The sequence below is a fragment of the Arachis hypogaea genome, chromosome 15 (assembly GCF_003086295.3).
Source record: "Arachis hypogaea cultivar Tifrunner chromosome 15, arahy.Tifrunner.gnm2.J5K5, whole genome shotgun sequence".
In the NCBI taxonomy this organism is placed as follows: Eukaryota; Viridiplantae; Streptophyta; class Magnoliopsida; order Fabales; family Fabaceae; genus Arachis; species Arachis hypogaea.
The window spans coordinates 98180357-98206456 of NC_092050.1; the positions used below are offsets into that span (position 1 = coordinate 98180357).

Consider the following 26100-nt stretch of genomic DNA (forward strand, 5'->3'; position numbering starts at 1 on the left):
GCATGGCCGAGATGGCCAGCCCCCTAAAACGTGATCAAAGGATCATAAGGTAATCCAAAGATGCCTAATACAATAGTAAGAGGTCCTATTTATAATAAACTAGCTACTAGGGTTTACATGAGTAAGTATTTGATGTATAAATCCACTTCCGGGGCCCACTTGGTGTGTGTTTGGGCTGAGCTTAAGTGTTGCACGTGCAGAGGCCATTTGTGGAGTTGAACGCCAGTTTTTGTCCCAGTTTGGGCGTTCAACTCTGGTTTTGGATCCTTTTCTGGCGCTGGACGCCAGATTTGGGTAGAAAGCTGGCGTTGAACGCCAGTTTACGTCGTCAATTCTTAGCCAAAGTATGGACTATTATATATTGCTGGAAAGCCCGGGATGTCTACTTTCCAACGCAATTGGAAGCGCGCCATTTCGAGTTCTGTAGCTCCAGAAAATCCACTTTGAGTGCACGGAGGTCAGAATCCAACAGCATCAGCAGTCCTTTTTCAACCTCTGAATCTGATTTCTGCTCAAGTCCCTCAATTTCAGCCAGAAAATACTTGAAATCACAGAAAAATACAAAAACTCGTAGTAAAGTCCAGAAATGTGAATTTAACACAAAATCTATTAAAAACATCCCTAAAAGTAACTAGATCCTACTAAAAACATACTAAAAACAATGTCAAAAAGCGTATAAATTATCCGCTCATCACGCGCCCATGCTGGAATTCCCAAAATCCAAATCTTCATGTTCCTTCCTCTTGTGCATGCTTTCTTTCTCTCTTCTAGGCCATTCTTGCCCTATTAATTCTGAAATCACTCAACAAACACGTCACAGCATAGAATGGTAATAGAAGAGGATCAAAATATACCAATTTTAAGGCAAAAGAAGCATGTTTTTTATCATGAAGCAATATTAGGAAGAGAACACAAAACCATGCAATTCTTGTGAATAATTGTGAGAAATATTGACAAAACCCTCCAAATTCTACACAATATAAACCACAAAATTGGGGTTTATCAAATCTCCCCACACTTAAATCAAGCATGTCCTCATGCTTAAAATAAAAAGACCAAAGATCATGGTAAGAAAGGGTTTATGAAATGCAAATTTTCTAAGTGAGTGTATGCAACTAATGTAAAATCATCTATCTATTTGGTCAAGGGTAAAACCATCCTCCAAGAACACATATGAGCATACAGGGTGAAAATGATATGTAGTTCATAAATCCTACTGGTGCACAAAATTGTGATCCCCGGCAACGGCGCCAAAAACTTGGTGCACGAAATTGTGATCTCATGGTAACGATGCCAAAAACTCTGTACGCACGTCTTAATAAATTGTTTTTCATTCACAACTTCGATACAACTAACCAGCAAGTGCACTGGGTCGTCCAAGTAATAAACCTTACGAGAGTAAGGGTCGATCCCACGGAGATTGTTGGTATGAAGCAAGCTATGGTCACCTTATAAATCTCAGTCAGGCAGATATAATAGTTATGGAGTTTTCGAACATATATAGTAAATTAAGGATAGAAATACTTATGTAAATCATTGGTGAGAATTTCAGATAAGCGCATAGAGATGCTTTCGTTCCTCTGAACCTCTGCTTTCCTGCTGTCTTCATCCAATCAATCCTACTCCTTTCCATGGCTGGCTTTATGTAAGGACATCACCGTTGTCAATGGCCACTTTTTATCCTCTCTGGAAAATGGTCCGATGCGCTGTCACTGCATGGCTAATCGTCTGGAGGCATCACCCTTGTCAATGGCTGCATCCCATCCTCCTGTGAAAATGGTCCAAATGCTCTGTCACAGCATGGCTAATCATCTGAGGTTCTCGATCATATTGGAATAGGATTCACCCTCCTTTTGCATCTGTCACTACGCCCAGTACTCACGAGTTTGATGTTCGTCACAGTCATTCAATCCCAGAGTCCTACTCGAAATACCACAGACAAGGTTTAGACTTTCCGGACTCTCATGAATGCCACCATCAATCTAGCTTATACCACGAAGATTCTGATTAAGAGATCCAAGAGATACTCATTCAATCTAAGGTGGAACGGAAGTGGTTGTCAGGCACGCGTTCGTGGGGGAATGATGATGATTGTCACATTCATCACATTCAGGTTGAAGTGCGAATGAATATCTTAGAAGTGGAATAAGTTGAATTGAATAGAAAAACAGTAGTACCTTGCATTAATCTTTGAGGAACAGCAGAGCTCCACACCTTAATCTATGGAGTGCAAAAACTTTACTGTTGAAAATACATAAGTGATGAAGGTCCAGGCATGGCCGAGAGGCCAGCCCCCATGATCTAAGAACTAGGCGTCCAAAGATGATCCAAAGATGTCAAATACAATAGTAAAAAGTCCTATTTATACTATACTAGTTACTAGGGTTTACAAAAGTAAGTAATTGATGCATAAATCCACTTCCGGGGCCCACTTGGTATGTGCTTGGGCTGAGCTTGAATGTTACACGTGTAGAGGTCAATCTTGAAGTTGAACGCCAGTTTGTAACGTATTTCTGGCGTTCAACTCTGGCTTGTGACGTGTTTCTGGCGTTTAACTCCAGACAGCAGCGTAGAACTGGAGTTCAATGCCCTTTTACGTCATATAAACTCGACCAAAGTATGGATAATTATATATTTCTGGAAAGCCCTGGATGTCTACTTTCCAACGCATTTAGAAGCGCGCCATTTTGAGTTCTGTAGCTCCAGAAAATCCACTTTGAGTGCAGGGAGGTCAGAATCCAACAGCATCAGCAGTCCTTCTTCAACCTCTGAATCTGATTTTTGCTCAATTCCCTCAATTTCAGCCAGAAAATACCTGAAATCACAGAAAAACACACAAACTCATAGTAAAGTACAGAAATGTGAATTTAACGTAAAAACTAATGAAAACATCCCTAAAAGTAACTAGATTCTACTTAAAACATACTAAAAACAATGCCAAAAAGCGTATAAATTATCCGCTCATCACAACACCAAACTTAAATTGTTGCTTGTCCCCAAGCAACCAAAAATCAAATAGGATAAAAAGAAGAGAATATACTATAAATTCCAAACTATCAATGAAACATAGCTCCAATCAGATGAGCGGGACTTGTAGCTTTTTGCCTCTTGAATAGTTTTGGCATCTCACTTTATCCATTGAGGTTCAGAATGATTGGCATCTATAGGAAGTCAGAGTTCAGATAGTGTTATTGATTCTCCTAGTTCAGTATGATGATTCTTGAACACAGCTATTTTATGAGTCTTGGTCGTGGCCCTAAGCACTTTGTTTTTCAGTATTACCACCAGATACATAAATGCCACAGACACATATTTGGGTGAACCTTTTCAGATTATGACTCAGCTTTGCTAAAGTCACCAATTAGAGGTGTCCAGGGTTCTTAAGCACACTCTTCTTTTGCTTTGGACCTTTACTTTAACCGCTCAGTCTCAAGTTTTCACTTGACACCTTCACGCCACAAGCACATGGTTAGGGACAACTTGGTTTAGCCGCTTAAGCCAGGATTTTATTCCTTTAGGCCCTCCTATCCACTGATGCTCAAAGCCTTGGGATCCTTTTTATTTGCCCTTGCCTTTTGGTTTTAAGGGTTATTGGCTTTTTGCTCTTGCCTTTTGGTTTTAAGTGCTTTTGGCTTTTTCTGCTTGCTTTTGCTCTCTTTTTTTTTTCGCTATTTTTTTTCTGCAAGCTTTGTTCTTTGCTGCTTTTTCTTGCTTCAAGAATCATTTTTATGATTTTTCAGATTATCAAATAACATGTCTCCTTGTCATCATTCTTTCAAGAGCCAACATATTTAACATTCTTAAACAACAACTTCAAAATACATATGCACTATTCAAGCATTCATTTAGAAAACAAGAAGCATTGTCACCGCATCAATATAATTAAACTAAGTTCAAGGATAAATTCAAAACTCATGTACTTCTTGTTCTTTTGAATTAAAACATTTTTCATTTAAGAGAGGTGATAGATTCATAGGACATTCATAACTTTAAGACATAGTTACTAACTACTAGTGATCATGTAATAAGACACAAACATGGATAAGCACTTAACATTAAGAAAACGAAAAACAAAAAATAAGAACAAGGAATGAGTCCACCTTAGTGATGGTGGCGTTTCCTTCTTGAGGAACCAATGATGTCCTTGAGCTCTTCTATGTCTCTTCCTTGTCTTTGTTGCTCCTCCCTCATTGCTTTTTGATCTTCTCTTATTTCATGAAGGATGATGGAGTGCTCTTGATGTTCCACCCTTAATTGTCCCATGTTGGAACTTAATTCTCCTAGGGAGGTGTTGATTTGCTCCCAATAGTTTTGTGGAGGAAAATGCATTTGAGGCATCTCCGGGATCTCATGGTGATGAGCTTGAAAGGGACCTCGGTGATCACCTTCTTCTTGGCCACAACATCATAGAAGTGGTCTTGATGAGCTTTGGAGATGAATCTTTCCATCTCCAATGACTCGGAGGTGGAAGCTTTTGTCTTCCCTTTCCCTTTTCTAGAGGATTCTCCAGTCTTGGGTGCCATCAATGGTAATGGAAAAACAAAAATCTTATGCTTTTACCACACCAAACTTAGAATATTGCTCGCCCTCGAGCAAGAGAAGAAATAATAAATGAAGAAGAAGAAGAAAATATGGAGGAGAGGGGGAAGGGGTGTATTCGGCCAAGAAGAGAAGAGAGGGTTGTGTTGTGTGAAAATGAGGAAGAATGGAGGGTTATATATAGGGAAGGGAGGGGGGTAAGGTTGGGTGGGAAATTGATTTTGAATTTTGAAGGTAGGTGGAGTTTATGAGGTAGGTTTATGGGGAAGAGTGGATGGATGTGAGTGGTGAAGTGGTGATAGGGAAGAGAGGTTGAGGTGATTGGTAAAGAGTTTTGGGGAAGAGTGTTTATGGGATTGTGTGAAAGAGGGGTGAGAATAAGTGAGTGGAGGTATGTGGGAATCCTGTGGGGTCCACAGATCCTGAGGTGATCCTGTGGGGTCCACAGATCCTGAGGTGTTCAAGGATTTACAACCTTGCACCAAATTAGGCATGTAAAATGCCCTTGCACACAACTCTGGGCGTTCAGCGCCAGATTGGTGCTTGTTCTGGGCGTTGAACGCCCATTTGTTGCCCATTTCTGGCGTTGAATGCCAGAACCATGCTTGTTCTGGGTGTTCAGCGCCAGCTCTTCTCCAGGGTACAATTCTGGCGTTCAAACGCCCAGATGCTGCCCATTTTGGGCGTTCAGCGCCAGAACCATGCTCTATTCTGGTGTTGAACGCCAGCCAGATGTTTCTTACTAGCGTTTAAACGCCAGTGAGATCCTCCTCCAGGGTGTGATTTTTCTTCTGCTGTTTTTGATTCCATTTTCAATTTTTATATTTATTTTGTTACTCCACATGATCATGAACCTAATAAAACATGAAAGAACAATAAAATTAGATAAATAAAAATTAGGTTGCCTCCCAACAAGCACTTCTTTAATGTCAATAGCTTGACAGTGGGCTCTCATGGAGCTTCACAGATGTTCAGAGCATTGTTGAGACTTCCCAACACCGAACTTAAAGTTTGATTGTGGGGGCTCTGGTTGACTCTGTTTTGAGAGAAGCTTTTTATGCTTTCTCTCCATGTTTACAGAAGGATGACCTCGAGTTTTAAACACAAGGGAGTCCTCATTCAATTGAAGGACTAGTTCACCTCTGTCAACATCAATCACAGCTCTTGTTGTGGCTAGGAAGGGTCTTCCAAGGATGATGGATTCATCCTCATCCTTCCTAGTATCTAGGACTATGAAGTCAGCAGGGATGTAAAGGCCTTCAACCTTTACTAACACGTCCTCTACTTGTCCATAAGCCTATTTTCTTGAATTGTCTGCCATCTCTAATGAGATTTTAGTAGCTTGCACCCCATAGATTCCCAGTTTCTCCATTACAGAGAGGCGCATGAGGTTTATCCCTGAATCAAGGTCACACAGAGCCTTTTCAAAGATCATGTTGCCTATGGTACAAGGTATTACGAACTTTCGAGGATCCTGTTTCTTCTGAGGCAATGCCAGTTGATCCAGATCACTTAGTTCATTGGTGAACAAGGGAGGTTCATCTTCCCAAGTCTCAATACCAAATAATTTGGCATTCAACTTCATGATTGCACCAAGGTACTTGGTAACTTGCTCTTCAGTAACATCCTCATTTTCTTTAGAAGATGAATACTCGTCAGAGCTCATGAAGGGCATAAGGAGGTTCAATGGAATCTCTATGGTCTCTAGATGAGTCTCAGATTCCTTTGGTTCCTCAAAGGGAAACTCCTTATTGATCACCGGACGTCCCAGGAGGTCTTCCTCACTGGGATTTACGTCCTCCCCTTCCTCTCCAGGTTCGGCCGTGTTGACTATGTCAATGGCCTTGCACTCTCCTTTTGGATTTTTTTCTGTATTGCTTGGGAGAGTACTAGGAGGGATTTCAGTGATCCTTTTACTCAGCTGGCCCACTTATGCCTCCAAATTTCTAATGGAGGACCTTGTTTCATTCATGAAACTTACAGTGGCCTTAGATAGATCAGAGACTAAGTTTGCTAATTAGAGGTATTTTGTTCAGAGTTCTCTGTCTGTTGCTGAGTGGATGATGGAAAAGGTTTACTATTGTTAAACCTATTTCTTCCACCATTATTAAAGCCTTGTTGAGGCTTTTGTTGATCCTTCCATGAGAGATTTGGGTGATTTCTCCATGAGGAGTTATAGGTGTTTCCATAAGGTTCACCCATGTAATTCACCTCTGCTATTACAGGGTTTTCAGGATCATAAGCTTCTTCTTCAGAAGATGCCTCTTGAGTACTGTTGGATGCAGCTTGTATTCCATTCAGACTCTGAGAAATCATATTGACTTGCTGAGTCAATATTTTATTCTGAGCCAATATGGCATTCAGAGTATCAATTTCAAGAACTCCCTTCTTCATAGGCGTCCCATTACTCACAGGATTCCTCTCAGAAGTGTACATGAACTGGTTATTAGCAACCATGTCAGTGAGTTCTTGAGCTTCTGCAGGTGTTTTCTTTAAGTGAATGGATCCACCTGCAGAGGTATCCAATGACATTTTAGCTAATTCAGACAGACCATCATAGAATATGTCCAGGATGGTCCATTCTGAAAGCATGTCAGAAGGACACTTTTTGGTCAGTTCTTTGTATCTCTCCCAAGCTTCATAGAAGGATTCACCTTCTTTCTATCTGAAGGTCTGAACATCCACTCTAAGCTTACTCAGCTTTTGAGGAGGAAAGAACTTGGCTAAGAAAGCCTTGACCAGCTTATCCCAAGAGTTCAGGCTATCCTTAGGTTGAGAGTCCAACCATATTCTAGCTCTGTCTCTCACAGCAAAAGGGAAAAGCATGAGCCTGTAGACTTTAGGATCTACTCCATTAGTCTTAACAGTATCTACAAGAATTCAGTTAAGAACTGAAAAGGATCTTCAGATGGAAGTCCATGAAACTTGCAGTTCTGCTGCATCAGAGAAACTAATTGAGGTTTCAGCTCAAAATTGTTTGCTCCAATGGCAGGAATGGAGATGCTTCTTCCATGTAAATTGGAATTAGGTGCAGTAAAGTCACCAAGCATCCTCCTTGAATTATTATTATTTTCGGTTGCCATCTCCTCTTCTTGTTCGAAAATTTCTGAAAGGTGCTTGCTGGATTGTTGTAATTTAGCTTCTCTTAGTTTCCTCTTTAGAGTCCTTTCAGGTTCTAGATCTGCTTCAACAAGAATGTTCTTGTCCTTGCTCCTGCTCATATGAAAAAGAGGGACAGAAAAATAATAATAGGGATCCTTTTTACCACAGGTATAGAGGTTCCCCTGTGTGAGTAGAAGAAGAAAAGAATGTAATGTAAAGAAAGAAACACAAGAGTAAGGAGAGCAGAGATGTGGGATGAAGAGAGGTGTTAGTAGATGAATAAATAAATAGAAGGAGATGAGAGAGAAGGAAAATTTTCGAAAATTATTTTTGAAAAAGAGTTAGTGATTTTCGAAAATAGTTTTTGAAAAAGGTTAGTAATTTTTCGAAAATTAAAATCAAAAATTAAAATAATTAGTTAATTAAAAAGAAATTTTGAAAAAGAGGGAAGATATTTTCGAAAATTAGAGAGAGAGAGTTAGTTAGGTAGTTTTGAAAAAGATAAGAATCAAACAAAAAGTTAGTTAGTTAGTTGAAACAAATTTGAAAATCAATTTTGAAAAGATAAGAAGATAAGAAGTTAGAAAGGATATTTTAAAATCAAATTTTGAAAAAGATAAGAAAAAGAGATATTTTTGAAAAGATATGATTGAAATTAGTTTTGAAAAAGATTTGATTTTTAAAATCACAATTAATGACTTGATTCACAAGAAATCACAAGATATGATTCTAGAACTCAAAGTTTGAATCTTTCTTAACAAGCAAGTAACAAACTTGAAATTTTTGAATCAAAACATTAATTGATGATGTTATTTTCAAAAATTAGGAGATAAAGATAAGAAAAAGATTTTTGAAAAATATTTTTAAAATTTTCAAAAATAGATAAGAAAAATGAAAAAGATTTGATTTTTGAAAAAGATTTTTAAATTGAAAATTTGATTTGACTCATAAAAACAACTAGATTTTAAAAAGTTTTGAAAAAGTCAACTCAAATTTTCGAAATTTATGAGTAAAAAAGGGAAAGATATTTTTTTTATTTTTGAATTTTTTATGATGAGAGAGAAAAACATGAAAAATACTCAATGCATGAAAATTTTGGATCAAAACAATGAATGCATGCAAGAATGCTATGAATGTCAAGATGAACACCAAGAACACTTTGAATGTCAAGATGAACATCAAGAACTTATTTTTGAAAAGTTTTTAATGCAAAGAAAACATGCAAGACACCAAACTTAAAAATTTTTCATGTATAGACACTATGAATGCAATAATGCATATGAAAAACAAGAAAAGACACAAAACATGAAAACATCAAGATCAAACAAGAAGACTTACCAAGAACAACTTGAAGATCATGAAGAACACTATGAATGCATGAATTTTTTCGAAAAATGCAAGATGAATATGCAATTGACACCAAACTTTCAACTTGACTCAAGACTCAAACGAGAAACATGAAATATTTTCTATTTTTATGATTTTATTAAATTTTTTTGGATTTTTCGAAAATTAATGTGAAAAAGAAAAATAAGGATTCCAAAATTTTTAATATGAATTCCAGGAATCTTGTGCTCTTTAGTCTAAAGCTCCAATCTGAGGGTTAGGCATGGCTTAATAGCCAGCCAAGCTTTAGTATGCTATTACATGCATTAAAGTGATTAGTTGAATCCTCAGTCCAAAGGAATTTGGACATGGCTTCACAGCCAGCCAGGATTCAACAAATCATCATGAAATACTAGAATTCATTCTTAAAAATTCTGAAGAAAAATATATTTTTTCTGAAAATATTTTTTTTTGAAAACCGATGAGAAATTTTTGAAAGGTTTTTGAAAAATTTTTGAAAATAAAACAAAAAGAAAATTACCTAATCTAAGCAACAGGATGAACCGTCAGTTGTCCAAACTCGAACAACCCCCGGCAACGGCGCCAAAAACTTGGTGCACGAAATTGTGATCTCATGGTAACGGCGCCAAAAACTCTGTACGCACGTCTTAATAAATTGTTTTTCATTCACAACTTCGATACAACTAACCAGCAAGTGCACTGGGTCGTCCAAGTAATAAACCTTACGTGAGTAAGGGTCGATCCCACGGAGATTGTTGGTATGAAGCAAGCTATGGTCACCTTATAAATCTCAGTCAAGCAGATATAATAGTTATGGAGTTTTCGAACATATATAATAAAATAAGGATAGAAATACTTATGAAAATCATTGGTGAGAATTTCAGCTAAGCGCATAGAGATGCTTTCGTTCCTCTGAACCTCTGCTTTCCTACTGTCTTCATCCAATCAATCCTACTCCTTTCCATGGCTGGCTTTATGTAAGGACATCACCGTTGTCAATGGCTAATTTTTATCCTCTCTGGAAAATGGTCCGATGCGCTGTCACTGCATGGCTAATCGTCTGGAGGCATCACCCTTGTCAATGGCTGCATCCCATCCTCTTGTGAAAATGGTCCAAATGCTCTGTCACAGCACGGCTAATCATCTGAGGTTCTCGATCATACTGGAATAGGATTCACCCTCCTTTTGCGTCAGTCACTACGCCCAGTACTCGCGAGTTTGAAGTTCGTCACAGTCATTCAATCCCAGAGTCCTACTCGGAATACCACAGATAAGGTTTAGACTTTCCGGAATCTAATGAATGCCACCATCAATCTAGCTTATACCACGAAGATTCTGATTAAGAGATCCAAGAGATACTCATTCAATCTAAGGTGGAACGGAAGTCGTTGTCAGGCACGCGTTCGTGGGGGAATGATGATGATTGTCACGTTCATCACATTCAGGTTGAAGTGCAAATGAATATCTTAGAAGCGGAATAAGTTGAATTGAATAGAAAAACAATAGTACTTTGCATTAATCTTTGAGGAACAGCAGAGCTCCACACCTTAATCTATGGAGTGCAGAAACTCTACCGTTGAAAATACATAAGTGATGAAGGTCCAGGCATGGCCGAGAGGCCAGCTCCCATGATCTAAGAACTAAGCATCCAAAGATGATCCAAAGATGTCAAATACAATAGTAAAAAGTCCTATTTATACTAAACTAGTTACTAGGGTTTACAAAAGTAAGTAATTGAAGCATAAATCCACTTCCGGGGCCCACTTGGTGTGTGCTTCGGCTGAGCTTGAATGTTACACGTGTAGAGGTCAATCTTGGAGTTGGACGCCAGTTTGTAACGTATTTCTGGCGTTCAACTCTGGCTTGTGACGTGTTTCTGGCGTTTAACTCCAGACAGCAGCGTAGAACTGGCGTTCAACGCCCTTTTACGTCCTCTAAACTCGACCAAAGTATGGATAATTATATATTGCTGGAAAGCCCTGGATGTCTACTTTCCAACGCAATTAGAAGCGTGCCATTTTGAGTTCTGTAGCTCCAGAAAATCTACTTTGAGTGCAGGGAGGTCAGAATCCAACAGCATCAGCAGTCCTTCTTCAACCTCTGAATCTGATTTTTGCTCAAGTCCCTCAATTTCAGCCAGAAAATACCTGAAATCACAGAAAAATACACAAACTCATAGTAAAGTCCAGAAATGTGAATTTAACATAAAAACTAATGAAAACATCCCTAAAAGTAACTAGATTCTACTAAAAACATACTAAAAACAATGCCAAAAAGCGTATAAATTATCCGCTCATCACCTACCAAATTGAATATTACTATGAAGTGCATATAACTTGCTAGATGAGCGCTTGTGAAAGCCGGGAACAAGGAGTTGAGCATCAAACCCTCACCGGAAGTGTATCCGCTCTATTCGCTCGAGTGTATAGGGTTCGTCACTTAATCCTCTCCTAATCATGCTTTCCAAGATTTGTCTTTCATCTAACAATCAACAATTACTTAATGCATGCTTACAAGTATCATGAGGTCTTATTCATGGGTAGTTGTAATGGGGCTAGGGTGAAGGTAAGGATGTATATGGTCAAGTGAGCTTAAAATTTGAATCCTTGATTAACCTAAGATCCCACTAGACATATAGAACAACCTATACAACTATAATATAATACCTAGCTACCCATGGGTTTCACTTTTTGCATACTCATGCATTCTTTTCAATTCACATCCTATATGCATTGTTATTTTACTTTGTCTTGGAGAATTTTTGTCCTCTTTCATATTTTTGTTTCTTTTATACCTTTTTTTTATTTTTTATTTATTTTTTATTTTTTATTTTTTTTTGTTTTTTTTGTCCCCTTTTTTTTCTTGGGATTTTATGTATAAAAGTTTCAATGCATATGGCTCAATTATTCAATACATGAGTATGTTCTCACTTCCCAAAATTTCCAATTACAATTACAATACACCTCTTTACATCTACCCAAGTTCCCAAATACACTCTCCCTTTTGAATGATACACACCTCCACTTACCTAAGCTAATCAAGGATCCAAATCTAGGGACATTCATTATTTTTCTCTTAGGGTTGTTGATGTGCTCTATTTAGAACAAAAAGGGTTTATCATGGGCTCAAAATTGGTTAGCAAGGGTAAATAAAAGGGTTAAGGCCATTTGGGAAAAGTGACTATCGAAATGATGGCCTCAATCACGTAAATGCATTCATACATAAAGTAATGGACATATAGAATCAGACAAAGCAAGGATTACAATCATAGAGAGAGAGTAATGCACGCAAGAATGGGGAATAGTGGTTAGAAGATATAACCAAACAATAGGCTCAAAGCTTACATGCTTGTGTTCTTAGCTCAATCACTATGTTCCAAAATACATTCTTGAAGCAAGTTTACCGCAAAATTTTTTTTTCAAAATTGGTAGGGTACCCCAAAACACAGTTTCTTGGGGAAGAAGTCATTATTTTGACCAAGCAACTCTATAGAGAATAACTATCATGCAAGGATTATTTACAAGCAAGACTAACTACACATGCAATGTACTAACTATTAAGCAAAAGATAAATCCATGGGTGTTGAAAGGAAGAGATTGTTACCCATGGAGATTGGTCGAACGACCTCCCCACACTTAGAATTTAGTATGGTCCTCCGTGCTACCAAAAATGCGCAAAGGACGGTCGGGACCGGAACCTTCACTATCCCCTTCATCAAAGCTCCCATCACTTGGGTTTGAGGTGGATGTGAATATTTCGGGTTCCTCCATGCTAGGGGTAACATAACGCAGAAGCTTCCTGATGTAAGTGTATCGGCGTTGGTTGTGCCGCTCATATCTATCAATCTTCTGGTGTAGATCTTCTATCCTTTGATGGGTGGATCTTTGCCGTGGTGGTGACGATGAGGTGGAAGAAATAGTAGATGGAAGGGCTATGTCAAGGCTTGGGTTGTTCATAGGAAGATGTGAGTATTTTCCACTTGGGACCACATCGCCCTTAGCTGGAATTATAGCCTTCGTGTCCATGGCTTCCCAAGGAACACCCGCAGCAGCAACTAAATCGGATACCAATGCTCGAAATGGCAAATTGCCCCGGGCGTAGACTTGACGCATCGCTTGCTTGACAAGAAGTGGAATGTTTACCGGTCTCTTCGTGAGAACACACCAAACAAGCAAGGCGAGATCCGCCGTGAAGAACAACTTATGAGTGCTAGGTAGCACATAGTGGGATAGGATCTGGGCCCAAGCTCTAGCTTCTACAGTGAGGAAACGTGCATCAATGCACTTAGGCCTCATCTGGAGTCGACCATGGGTCCAAAATGTCTCTGGTTCAACAATGACTCGGAGGATCGAGTCCCAATCAAACCCAAACGCTTCTTGCTGACGTAAGATATGAGTAGACTTTTGTGTGGTTTAGAATTCACAAATGAAACCTCGTTGCAATATAGTTCTTAAACCAACAATAGTCCTTTCATGCAAAAATTTGTTTGTCACTAAAACAAACCCCTAAAATCTATAAACCGAAGTATTGAACCTCGGGTCGTTCTCCCTATAAATTGCAACAAAGTGTTCTTGTAATTGGTTATGGAGTAAGATTTGGGGTTTTGAGATTTTAGACAAGAAATATAAATGGCAAAGAAAATAAACTAACAACTAACAAAGTTCTTGGCTAGATATGAGAACTAGAAGTCCCATCCTAGTTATCCTCCTCAATTGTAACCACAAATTGTCCATTGCTACCACTTAGTTAACCTGTAACCATGGAGGAAAGTCAAGTGGATGAATCAACTTGATTCCACAAGTCCTAGCCAACTCCCAAGGGAAAGACTAGCTTTAGTGATATCCAAATCGATTAGCAACTTCTAACTGTCAATCAACAAAGGAATTAGATAACTCAAGCGTCACTAATTACTCCACCTAGGCCAAGAGGAACAAAATCTACACTAAAATCCAACCAAGCATTTCATCAAACACTTGGAAGGCACTAAAGAAAAGCATAGTAAATGGATAACAACAATAAAATCTAACAACAATTATTGTAAGAAATCAATAACAACAATCAAAAGGAACACAATTATTATGAATTACCTCTAATTGAATTGAAAGAGAAGAGAAGGAACAAAAGTAGATCTACAATAAAGCATCGAAACAACATAAAGGAAATTACAACCAAAGAATAGAGGAATCATAAATGCAACAACAAAGAATTGAGAAGAAGAAGAAGTAGAGAGCATGAATCAAAACATAGATCTAAGAACTAAACCTAATCCTAATCCCAATCCTAGAGAAAAGTGAGAGCTTCTCTCTCTAAAACTAATTTTCCCTCCTAAAATTAAATTAAACTAAACTAATATTTGAAAGTATGTTAATTCCCTATCAATCCTTGGATTAAATAGCATCATAAATGAGTTGGGTTGGGCCCACAAGGCTTCTAAAATCGCTGGCCACGTGTTTGACTAAGTGAATTGTGTGCGCCCATGGACGCGTACACGTACCGTGCACGTGCGCATCCCTATTTGAAATGAAACCATGGCAAATCTTATATCATTTTGAAGCCCCGGATGTTAGCTTTTCAACGCAACTAGAACCGCATCATTTGGATCTTTGTAGCTCAAGTTATGGTCATTTAATTGCGAAGAGGTCGGCTTGATAACTTTTGCGATTCCTTCATTTCTTCATGAGTTCTCCATTTTTACATGCTTTTCCTTCATTCCCTTGATCCAATCTTTGCCTCCTAAATCTGAAATTACTTATCAAACATATCAAGGCATCTAATGGAATCAAGGTGAATTGAATTAAGCTATTTTAAGTCCTAAAAGCATGTTTTCACACTTAAGAACAATTAAGGGAGAAGTATAAAACCATGCTATTTCATTGGATAAATGGGAGAAAGGTTGACAAAACCCTCTAAATTCAACACAAGATAAACCCTAAATATGGGGTTTATCCACCTCCCCACACTTAAACCAAGCATGTCCTCATGCTTAAACCAAGAGAAAGCAAAGGATATCAACATTTATTCAATGAGAGCTATTCTAAATGCAACCTAAACTATATGCATCTATCTATATGAATACAACTAAATGCAAAATGATTCTACCTACTTGGTTAAAAATAATTCAATCTCCAAGACATACATGCACTAGTAGGGCTAAGGTCCTATGACGACTCATGAATCCTACCAATTTAAATATCAAAATGAAGTTCAAGTAGACTTGCAAGAAGAATGCTCATTAAAGCCGGGAATCAAGGAATTGAGTATCAAACCCTCACCGGAAGTGTTTGCACTCTAGTCGCTCAAGTGTGTAGGGTCGATTCTCTCAATTCTCCCCTAATCATGCTTTCTAAGATTTGTTCTTCTTCTAATAATCAACATTTATTCAATGCATGCATACAAGTATCATGAGGTCTTTTCATAGGTTGTAATGGGGCTAGGGTCAAGGTAGGATGCATATATGGTTAAGTGAGCTTGAAATTTGAATCTTTGATAAGCTTAAACTTCCCACCTAACCTATGACATCCTATACAATTTCAAAGCTAACCTAACTACCCATTTTTCTCACTTTTTTTTTCACATACTCATGCATTCCTTTTCATTTCACAACACTTATGCATTGACCCTTATTGAACTTTGCTTTGGGGCACTTTGTCCCCTTTTATTTCTTTCTTTTTCTTTGTTTCTTTCTTTTTCTATTTTTTTTCTTTTTTATATTGTTTTTTTTCCTTTTTCTCATTTTTTTTTATATACAAGATCATCAATGCATAAGGTTTTACATTCATTACACATGAGCATGTACCCAATTTCCAATCTTTACAACAAACACAAGATTACCCTTTTATTCTCCCAATGTCCCAAGATTCCCACACTTGAATGATACACATACGCTAGCCTAAGCTAATCAAAGATCCAAATAAAGGACATTTATTATTTTTCGCTTTAAGACTTGTAATGTGCTAAAATTTTGAACAAAGTGGGTTAAGCATAGGCTCAAATTGGCTAACAATGGAAGTTAAAAGTTAAGGCCATTTAGGTAAGTGAGCTAAATGAAATGATGGCCTCAATCATATAAATGTATGAATACACAAAATAATGGACATAAAAAATCAAACAAGTCAAAGATCACAATCATAGAAAGAGAATAATGCACACAAGAAGGAAAAATAAGTGGTTATAAGATGTAACCACACCAATAGGCTCAAATCTCACAAGCTTGTGTTCTTAGCTCAAAATCATGTTCCAAAATAAATTCTTTCAAGCAAGTTCAACCAAAAATTTTTCAAATTGGTAGGGTGCCCTAAAAACAATTTCTTAGAAAAGAAATCATCACCCTAACCAAGTAGTCCTAATAGGAAAGAAGTAGTAAAAATATGTACAAATTCTAACTAACATGCAACCTAACATGCGATGCAACAACTATCTAACGAAGAAAATAATAAAAAAAAATTTGGTGTTAAAAAGGAAATTGTTACCCATGGAGATCGGTCGGACGACCTCCCCACACTTGAAGATTGCACCGTCCTCGGTGCATGCAAAGAAGAGCAAGGTGGATGGGTTGCTACAATTGATGAGCTTCTTCGAAGGGTTGTGCGGATGGCTTGTTCGTTGCCCCATTTCGAAGCTTATCCTTTTCCTCCTTTCTTGGTGGCCAACCTAAAAGGGGAGGAAAGAAGAACGACAATTAGGCCTTTAACAAAGATATCAAAATAAGAAGAACGTAGGCCGGGGCTAATGCCAAATAAGAGTAAGGTTCTCACTACATGTTAGCTACGCATGTAAGTGAGAAAGCAATATACGCTAATGGCATATTAACTAATACTTGATGCAAGAGTAAAGTCAAAGCATGAAGAGCATATTGAGCATCAAGAGCAAACAAGAAAGAGTGGGTCATGAAAAACAATATTAGGTCATATCAATGCATAAAGATACAAGAGTAATACAAGATTAAGCATTGATGTAAAAGTTTCATCACCCAACAATACCAAACAAGTCAAGAGGCACCAAAATAATGCAAGAAATTCTCAACGATTAAATAGGGAAATTCAACACCGTTATTAAAATAAGAAACTTAAAAAAAAAAAAGAAAATTGCAACAAGCTATAAAATCCAAATTAAAATGCAATGAATGAAAGAAAGCAAATGCAATAAAAGAAAATGGAAGAAAAGAGAAAAAAAAATTTTTAGTATTTTATTTATTTATTTATTTATTAAATTTTTTTTTTCAAGAGAGGAAGAAGAAAGGTAGAAAGAAAAAAGAAGAAAAGAAGAAAGAAGAAGAAAGGAGAAAGTTGAAAGGAGAAAGAAAAAAAACAAGGTGCAAATCGATGCGTACGCGCGCACGGTGCGCGCGCGTCAATTGCTTTTTTTTTTTCGAGAGTGACGCGTATGCGACATGTATGCATACGCGTCAGTGGTTTTGTGCCAAAGGCACAATGCGCGCGCAGCGTTCACACAACTCTCGGGTTTTTGGCTTGGGGGTGGAATTTCTCAATCCACGCGTACGCGTACATGACGCGTGCGCACGGATTGGCGAAAATGCTTAATGCACGCGTATGCGCGCAGTGCACGTACGCGCACATGGCGCTCTCTTTTTTTTTATAGAAAATTTTCTATGTTTTTGCATCAATCCAAGTATTCCAAACCTCCAACCAACTACCAAAACACGATAAAGCCTTATTTAACATACTAAACTACCAAACAAACAAAACTAACTAAACAAAACATGGAATTAAGCTAATTCTATTAGTATGTACAAAAGGGAAAATTGAAAAGAATTTATGATGGTGGGGTGTCTCCCACCTAGCACTTTTATTTATTGTCCTTAAGTTGGACTTATGGGGAGCTTCTTATCAAGGAGGCTTGTGCTTGAAGCTATCTTTGAACATCCACCAATGCTTGAATCTCCAGTAAGCTCCATTCTTCAATTTTAATATCCTCAAGCCTTGGTAGAGTTCTTCACAAACCATGAGCTCCCAAATTTGATTTTCCTTGTGAGATCCGGGGTCCCACACTTTGTTTTGACACCCGTCCTTGAGTTGGTCATCATTATTTCATCCAGGTGGCATGGTCTTGGAATTCTCAAAGAAGCTTCCAAATAACTTCCTAGACCCATGCAATTTGGTTCTCCACCAACCATTGCTCTTGAATTTTGAGCATGCAACCATCATGAACTTAGAGTGATGTTTCCAACCACTACACAACTCTTTCCTACTCTTAACTCCACAAAGAGCTCTAAGTTGAAAATCATTTTCAATCAAACCATATTCAAGTGAGAAAGTAAAGCTTAGGGATAAGAATTTTACCCACTTGAATGTTGTGTTGGATGGTGACTTGGGGAGGGAGACCTCCCCACACTTAGACAATGCGAGGTCTACTTCTTTAGGCTCTTCTTTAGTTGTTTCCACCTCTTCGCAAGCTTCTCTAATTTCAACCTTTTCCCTTTTATCACTTGGCTTGGTGTTGTCTTCAAGAACTCCATCTTGCCCAATGGGAGGTGATTCAATTTTGGATAGGAATTCATTGATGAATGAATCCACCTCTTGATCAACCTCTTCATATTCTTCAATTTTGATATACACCAATTCAACTTTTTCCCCTTGGTAGCTTTCTTCCGATTCACTCTCTTTCCCATTGCTCACCAAGGGTATGGGAGGTTATGCACATTCTTCTACAATTTCAACTTCCTGTCCTATGGGAAAGGATTCCATTGTAGATAGGAATTCATCCATGATTGAATCCATCTCTTGATAAACCTCTTTCAAGTCTCAATCTATGATATGCTTTAGAGGTTGCGCACCCTCCTCAACATCAATATCAAGCTTCTTGGAAGAATGCTCCATGATGCTACATTCCCATGGACTTTCAACATCTCCTAAATCTTCAACCACTTCTTCCTTTTCTTCGATGATCATAGGCTCCTCCAATTGTTCTAACACAAAGTGGCATCCTTCATTACCCACCGGGGTTTCCAATCTCTCTTTCATGCTATGCTCTTCAATTGATTCTTCACATGTGGCCATGGAAGCACCTTGAGTGTTCAAGCATTGGTATGCTAAGGTATGCACTACCTTGGTCAAGTTAGTCACAAACTCTAGGGTGTTCCTTTGCATGTCCGCTTGTCCTTGAAGTAGCAAGGTGAGAGAGTCATCTATTGGGGCTTGGGATGGATAAGAGGGTTCATCATTTTGGAGAGAGGGTTCATAGTAGGAAGGTGGTTCTTCTTGGTAAGGGTATGGAGATGGTGTGCATTAAGGTGGTTCTTGGTAGTAGTCATGATATGATTGTGGTGGTTCTAAAGGTTCTTGCTCATAATGGTTATGGGAATATCGTATGGGTGATTGGTTATATGATGGATATGGGTCATAAGAAGGTGTTTGGTAATGAGAGGCTTGTGAGAATGGTTGAGGTTCATGTTGAGGGTAAGAATCATAGGCATATGATGGTGGTAATTGATTGTCATTAAAAGATTCACCATAGCCATTGAGTTGACATGCATTAGGATGGTGATTATACCTATACATATCCGGAGGTTGTTGCCAATAGGAGTGATCAATTCCTTGAGGCTCCTCCCATCTTTGTTGGTTCCATCCTTGATGCATGTGGTCATTGAAGTTCACATTTCCTACAACACAATTAGAACCAAACTCATAGCCAAAGTGAGAATTCATAGGGGAAAAGCAAAATAAAACTAACAAAATCTAGTAAACAAGCAAAAGACAAGCTATTCACACTATTCACATATATACAATAACCAATAGCATAACACCATTGCAATTTCCCGGCAACGGCGCCATTTTGATGAGTAGACTTTTGTGTGGTTTAGAATTCACAAATGAAAGCTCGTTGCAATGTAGTTCCTAAACTAACAATAGTCCTTTCATGCAAAAATTTGTTTGTCACTAAAACAAACCCCTAAAATCTATAAACCGAAGTATTGAACCTCGGGTCGTTCTCCCTAGGAATTGCAACAAAGTGTTCTTGTTATTGGTTATCGAGTATGTTTGGGGTTTTGAGATTTTAGACAAGAAATATAAATGGCAAAGAAAATAAACTAACAACTAACAAAGCTCTTGGCTAGATATGAGAACTAGAAGTCCCATTCTAGTTATCCTCCTCAATTGTGACCACAAATTGTCCATTGCTACCACTTAGTTAACCTCTAACCATGGAGGAAAGTCAAGTGGATGAATCAACTTGATTTCACAAGTCATAGCCAACTCCCAAGGGAAAGACTAGCCTTAGTGATATCCAAATCAATTAGCAACTTCTAATTATCAATCAACAAAGGAATTAGATAACTCAAGCGTCACTAATTACTCCACCTAGGCCAAGAGGAACAAAATCTACACTAAAATCCAACCAAGCATTCCATCAAACACTTGGAAGGCACTAAAGAAAAGCATAGTAAATGGATAACAACAATAAAATCTAACAACAATTATTGTAAGAAATCAATAACAACAATCAAAAGGAACACAATTATTATGAATCACCTCTAATTGAATTGAAAGAAAAGAGAAAGAACAAAAGTAGATCTACAATAAAGCATAAAAACAACATAAAGAAAATTACAACAAAAGAATAGAGGAATCATAAATGCAACAACAAAGAATTGAGAAGAAGAAGAAGTAGAGAGCATGAATCAAGACCTAGATCTAAGAACTAAACCTAATTCTAATCCTAATCCTAGAGAGAAGTGAGAGCTTCTCTCTCTAAAACTAACTTTTCCTCCTAAAATTAAACTAAAATAAACTAATGTGTCAAATTATGTTAATTCCTCTTCAATCCTTGGCTTAAATAGCATCAGAAATGAGTTGGGTTGGGCCCACAAGGCTTCTAAAATCGCTGGCCACGTGTTTGACTAAGTGAATTGTGTGCGCCCATGGATGCGTACGTGTACCGTGTGCATGCGCATCCCTATGCGAAATGCAACCATGGCAAATCTTATATCATTTCGAAGCCCCGGATGTTAGCTTTCCAACACAACTAAAACCGCATCATTTGGACTTTTTTAGCTCAAGTTATGGTCATTTAAGTGCAAAGAGGTCGGCTTGACAGCTTTTGCGATTCCTTCATTTCTTCATGAGTTCTCCATTTTTACATGCTTTTCCTTCATTCCCTTGATCCAATCTTTGCCTCCTAAATCTGAAATCACTTATCAAACATATCAAGGCATCTAATGGAATCAAAGTGAATTGAATTTAGCTATTTTAAACCTAAAAGCGTGTTTTTACACTTAAGCACAATTAAAGGAGAAGTTATAAAACCATGCTATTTCATTGGATAAATGGGAGAAAGGTTGACAAAACCCTCTAAATTCAACACAAGATAAACCCTAAATATGGGGTTTATCAGTAAGACCTCTTGGTAGCCATCCATGTCACTTGGTACTGGTAAGACATTAAGCACTTGCTGAATAGCTTCTTCTGAAACTGAGACTTGCTTCCGGTGCACGTATACCGCTTAAAGAGAAGGAAGATGGTAGTTAGTATAGAATTCTACCACCCATGAGAGGTTGACCTCTTGTGGTTTTCTCAGAAGAAACTCCCATCGTCGTCGTTCAATGCAGGATAGAATACAAGGAGCAACCTTGTCCGGCGGAGCGAGCAGATACTCAGCATGATAGTTCCTCTCAACCATGGCGGGGAACACAAGTTCACAGAAATGGTTGGGGAACCTTGAAGAATCCTTTGCCGGTTTGCTCTTCTCGTTTTCATCAATAGGAGCGGGTGCCTTTGCTTTCTTAGATAGGGGTTTGGCTCCTAATGAAGAGTGCGCCTTAGAGTTTGACCTTTGGTGTGCCCTCTTTGCGGCCGGTTTCCTTGAAGCTTTCTCCTTGCCTTTCTTGGTGGCCATCCTGAAAAAGGAAGGGAAAAAGGAAAGTATGAAACCCAAAGAATCATCTTAGCAAAAACATACAAGTGAGAAGTAGTGCCTAAAAGAAATGTGTCACAAAATGATCATAGAGGCATGGGTCACAACACTTGGCATGGGATGCAAGAGGAAGTAAAGCATGCGATAAGGCATGAGAAGAATAATCTCAAGCATCCATAATAAAGAGCAAGTCATGTTCAATGAGTATCTACTTAGCGAGCATACATTCTAAGCAAGCAAAGTGGACTCAATGCACTTAGAAGAGAGCAAGTGAGTAAGGAGGAAGCACCAAATTGAAGATACATGATTAAAGTAAACCAAAATGGCATTCGTGCATTTCCTCGAACACTTGGCGTGCAATTATCAAGCAATGAACAATTATGAGATACTCAACCAATTAGAAGCTCAAAATAAAATATCAATCATCACACAACATCACTTACTGACAAAGATAATGAAAGACGATCAAGAAGATCTATTAAAGTAATTTAAAACTCAAAGTCAACATCCATGGAAAAGCAAGAAAAAGGAAAAGTAAACAAACAAAAAGTAAGTAGTATAATCATGAAACTAAAAGAGAAAATAAGTGAATCAACAAGAAAGATCTAACTAGAGCAAGAAATTATGCAAAAAAAGTAATAGATGATATATAGAAGAAGTAGAACCTTGAGAAGTGTAAGAGAACAAGGTAGAATTTTCTTCTTGTGAAAATGAGAAAGAGATAGAAGAGATGTAGTGCCACTGAAAGTGGTGGTGGTCACCGGTGAGTAGCCGGAGACGATGGTGGTGGATTGTGGAAGAGAAAGAAGAGAAGAGAGGTGATGGAGAAAGAAAAAGAAAGAAACAAGAAAGAAGGTGGGAGAGGGATAGAAGCAGGGCGTGCAGCTTTAAAACTGGTTCACGCGACCGGTGCGCTGGCGCGTCTGTGAGGGTTGAGCGAGGGGCGCGTACGCGTCCAGGGCGCGTACGCGTGAAGGAAGTTGGGATCCTAGCACAGGGTTGGCACAAAGTAGGCCTAAGTCTCGGGTGATTTATACCAGAGTTTGCATGCAGCACAGGCGCGTGGACGCACACAGTGTGCGGACGCGTGCCTGAGTGAATTGGTGACCGGCACGGACGCGCCAAGTACGCCTGCGCGTCAGTACGGGCACGAAAGAGGCACACACATGGCACAACTCTCAGGTTTTTGTACTAGGGAGTCCATATTGTACCATCGGCGCGCGCGCACAGTGCGCTTGCGCGTCGATGGCCAAGTTGCAAGGGGCACGCAGGCGGCATGCACGCTGGCGCATGGGTGCCTGACATGAAATGGGCACAAAGTGGGCATAACTCTCGGGTTCTTGGCCCAGGAGGAAGAAATGCACCACCAGCGTGCGCACTATGCGCTCGCGCGCAGATGCCCCTTTTCCTTGCTTTTTTTTCACAACATAGAGAGGGCTATTCTAACACATACTTGGCAGGTGTTTGAGCTAGTAGTCAAGAGAACACTCACAAATTCATGCACTATTCAAAAAATAGCATTCTCTCTACTTCAACAATTTATCCATACCAAAATGATGAAATCTAAATGAATATCGTAGTTATCCAACAAGTTCAACAAAACTAGAATTCCTATGCAATTAACAACCTCAAAAAGTCATAAAATATAGAAAAAATATAGAGCTAAAAACAAGAATGTATACACAAGGAAGATCTTACCACGGTGGGGTGCCTCCCACCAAGCACTTTTCTTTAACATCCTTAAATTGGACGGTCAATCGCTCAAGCTTCTCCTCGTTTAGGTGCATCTGTTAATAGGAACACCTCTAGCTCTTTTGGGAGCTTGTAGCCATGGTACTTCTTCACTCTTTGTCCATTCACCTTGAAAGTTGCTTCACTTTTAGGATCAAACAATTCCACCACTCCATAGCGCTTTATCTCTTTCACCTTGAAGGGTCCTTCCCATCTAGAGCGGAGCTTGCCAGGCATGAATCAAAGCCTCGAGTTGTAAAGGAGAACCTCATCACCTTCTTGAAAATCCTTCTTCCGGATGTGATGGTCAGGGAATGCTTTAGTATTTTCCATGTAAATCCGGTCATTCTCATATGCTTCGTTTCTCAAACACTCGAGATCCTCTAGCTGTAATTTCCTGGTCACTCCCGCCTTGGTTAAATCCATGTTGCACTGCTTTACCGCTCAATAGGCTTTATGCTTTACCACTCCTCTAGCTCCTTTATAAAAAAATTGTTGTGGGCAAGGAATTTCACAAAATATTTATGTTGCAAGTATAGCTCCAAACCAACAAACATCTCTCGCATCAAATTAAATATTTTGGTTGTCACATGTACAAACCCCAAATATGAATTAACCGGAGTATTTAGACTATGCGTCATCCCACGAGGAATTACAATGAAGTGTATGCTTATTGGCTATGAAGGGGACAAGGGGGTATGATTGATAAAGGGGCAAGGAAGTAAATGGACAAGAAATTAAATGTGCAAGAAAGGTAAATCAAGCAAGCAATTAAAGAAAGCAATTAATAAGGTGAGATATTCATGGCAAGGGTGGAGATCATAGGCTTTCTATCCTAGTCATACAATGATTAATTTATCTTATTTAGTCAACTCCAACAACCGGAAGAAGGTATCATGTCATCTTCACATAGGGCGAATGTCAAACAAGACTAATTAATCATGTCACAAATATAAACAAGAATTTATCTCATTACGTCATCCTCGACGATGGAAGAAGGTATCATATTATCTTCACACTCGAAGAAAGTCTAACAAGACTAGCTAATCTCAATCCAAAAATCCTAATCAACTTACTAATTAAATTAGCAAAAGATTAGCGTCAATGGAAAAAATATTAGCCAACAACTCTAAGTCACCAACATAGGTTGGATTTTCATGACTCAAGATCACCTAATTACCATTTCCAAGCCAAGAATGCTCAAAATCTATTCTAACATCCAACCAAGCATTTTGTCAAACACTTGGAAGGCATAAAAAGAAAGCATAATATAAGACAAGAAATAGTAAAATCTACCAACTACAAATTGCAAGGAAAGTATATCAACACTACTCAATTGCAAGGAATTAAACAACAATAAAACAAATCAATAATAAAAGAACATGAATCATAAATTGCATTAAAAGAAAATAGAAGAAGAAAGAGTGCATCAACAACAAAGTAAGCAATTACAAGAATGAAATACAAAATTAGAGAGAGAAAGAGTAGAGGAACAAGAAATTGTAAAGGAAAAGTAAATCAAAGCATGAATTAAACCTAGATCTAAGAAATTCTAATCCTAATTCTAGAGAGAAGAGGGAGCTTTTCTCTCTAGAAACTAAACTACATGATGCAAAAACTTCAAACAATTGCTCCCCTTTGTATGCTTTTCTACTCATTTCTTCCATCCAATACTTGCCTTATAAACTTGAAATCACTCAACACACACACATCAAGGCATCGAATGGAATTAAAGTGAATCAAAATTACCAATTTAAGCCCTAAAAAGCATGTTTTTACACTTAAGCAAAATTGAAGAGAGAATTATGAAACCATGCTATTTTATTGAATAAATGTAGGAAAAAGGTGATAAAATCCCCCAAATTAAGCACAAGATAAACCACAAAATTGGGGTTTATCAAATCTCCCCACACTTAAACTAAGCACGTCCTCATGCTAAAATCAAGAAATAAGCAAAGGGGTATTAACATTTATTCAATGCAAACTAACTAAATGCAATCTATCTATATGAATGCATCCACTTGGTCAAAACAAGTCAACTTCCAAGAAAACATATTTAAGTACAAGGGCTAAAGCCATAGCAGTCAAATCAAACCCACAATTGAATTGAATTATTAAAAAGATTTTACAAACTTGCAAGAAAAGAGATGATCATGGGTGGAAACATATAATCGAGCAATCAAACCTTCACCGAATGTGTATCCGCTCTAGTCACTCAAGTGTATGGGGTTGATTCACTCAATTCTCCCCTAATCATGTTTTCCAAGATTTGTTTTTCATCTAACAATCGACAATTACTTTATGCATGCATACAAATATCATGAGGGCTTTCCCATAGGTTGTAATGGGGCTAGGATCAAGGTAGGATGCATATGGTCAAGTGAGCTTGAAATTTGAATCTTTGATTAACTTAAACTTCTCACCTAACCTATGACAACCTAAACAATTCTAAACAATCCTAGCTATCCATTTTTCACTTTTTCACATACTCATGCATTCTCTTTTTTATCA

At 38.2% G+C, this 26100-nt stretch overlaps 1 non-coding gene across 1 annotated transcript; it reads left to right on the forward strand.

The window, feature by feature from the left end:
- The first annotated feature begins 7125 nt into the window (after positions 1 to 7125).
- Positions 7126 to 7233, forward strand: LOC112752126 (small nucleolar RNA R71). The gene has a single exon (XR_003176569.1). It is a non-coding gene; the product is annotated as a small nucleolar RNA R71 (small nucleolar RNA).
- The last annotated feature ends 18867 nt before the right edge of the window (positions 7234 to 26100 follow it).